Source organism: Propithecus coquereli, unplaced genomic scaffold (assembly GCF_000956105.1).
Source record: "Propithecus coquereli isolate 6110/MARCELLA unplaced genomic scaffold, Pcoq_1.0 Scaffold443, whole genome shotgun sequence".
NCBI classification, from domain to species: Eukaryota; Metazoa; Chordata; class Mammalia; order Primates; family Indriidae; genus Propithecus; species Propithecus coquereli.
The window spans coordinates 572,354-573,950 of NW_012150208.1; positions in this window are offsets into that span (position 1 = coordinate 572,354).

Consider the following 1,597-nt stretch of genomic DNA (forward strand, 5'->3'; position numbering starts at 1 on the left):
ATGACAGGTAAGTAGAAATGTTTCTAAATGGAGAAAGTAGGCATCTCTCTTCTCTGACCTCTTCCTGTGGGCTATAATGCAGATGTGATGGCTATGGCAGAGATCCACAGACTAGGGCTTTCTGGCTGCCCAGATGCTTTAAATAAAGTATTGTTAGAATACAGTCATGCTCATTCAATTGCATGTTGTCTGTACTGCTTTTGTATTACAAAGGTGGAGTTGATTAGTTGCGACAGAGACTTTATGGCCAGCGAAGCCTAAAATATTTAGTATCTGGCCCCTTAAGCAAGAGTTTACTGACTCCTGGGCTAGAGCATGAATTGCCTTCTTGGCCCATAAAGAACCTGAGAAAACAATATACTACAGCCTAATGCTCTCTTCCCTGGGGAGTTCCTCCAATATTTAATATTATCTATCTACTTATTTTTAAGTGATAGCTGGAAGAAAGAATCATTATCACTATTTATAGTTTACAATATTTTCTGTGCATGTTAGCCATACACATTTTATTGATACTTGATTGAACTTTTAATTGGGTTTCTCATTAAAGATAATTTAAAAGTGAAACTGGGATTAGGACCTGGGAAGTATATACGTTCGAGGGTCTTCCACCTGGGTGACAGTCAGAGGCACAGGCATGAACAGGGTGATGGAGGGATGATGGCAAGGACGGGTGGAGGACAGAGCCTGGTGAGCATCAGAGTGTGTAGGGTGGGAGGAAGAGCCGGTGAGGGAGGCTGAGAAAAAGAAGACACAGGGTCAGGAAGAAAAGGTAGACTGAGGAGCAGACCCTGGGGGCTGTGTAAGGGAGACAGCTGAGTTGTGTTAAAAGCTAAAGAAAGGACATGTTGGATAGGGAATAAGAAGATACTGGACTAAAAAATTAAGAAGTCCACAGTTATCAGGGAAATGCAAATTAAAACCACAATGATCTACTCTTCCTGCCTCCCAAGAATGGTTAAAATAAAAAAATTGGATAATAATAGGTATCAGCAAAATGTAGAGAAATTAGAACCTTCATACCCTGATGATGAGAACGTAAAATGGTGCAGCTGCTTTGGAAAAGTCTGACAGTTTCTCAGAGGATTAAATGGTTACCATGTGACCCAGCGATTCCATGGTGTCAAGAGAAATGAAAACATATGTTCATACAAAAGCCTGTACATGAATGTTGATAACGTTCATATTATTCATTATAGCCCCACAGTGGAAACAGTCCAAATGGCCATCAACCAAGGAGTGGATAAACCAGTGTGGTATCCTCACAGTGGAATGTCATTCAGCCACAGGAGGAACAAAGGGAGTTACAAAGTAGCACGGGGGAAGCCGAGTTGAGGACGGGGCGCAGGCCTGGGAAGGCGTGAGGCTGCGTGCACAGCAAGGGGAGGCGAGAGAGGAAATCGGGGGAGCGAAGTGATGACTGGTGCTGACGGGCCGAAGGAGATTCCAGGGAATGTGGAGGTGGCAAGATGAGCTTTGGAAGAGAGCAGAGCCCGTCTTCTTCCAAAACATGAGGGAAGGAGAGAAGAATACTGGGACTGCATTGAAAACAGGAACCCCATCCGATTTGTTTTTGTAATCTCAGCGTCTAGCTCAG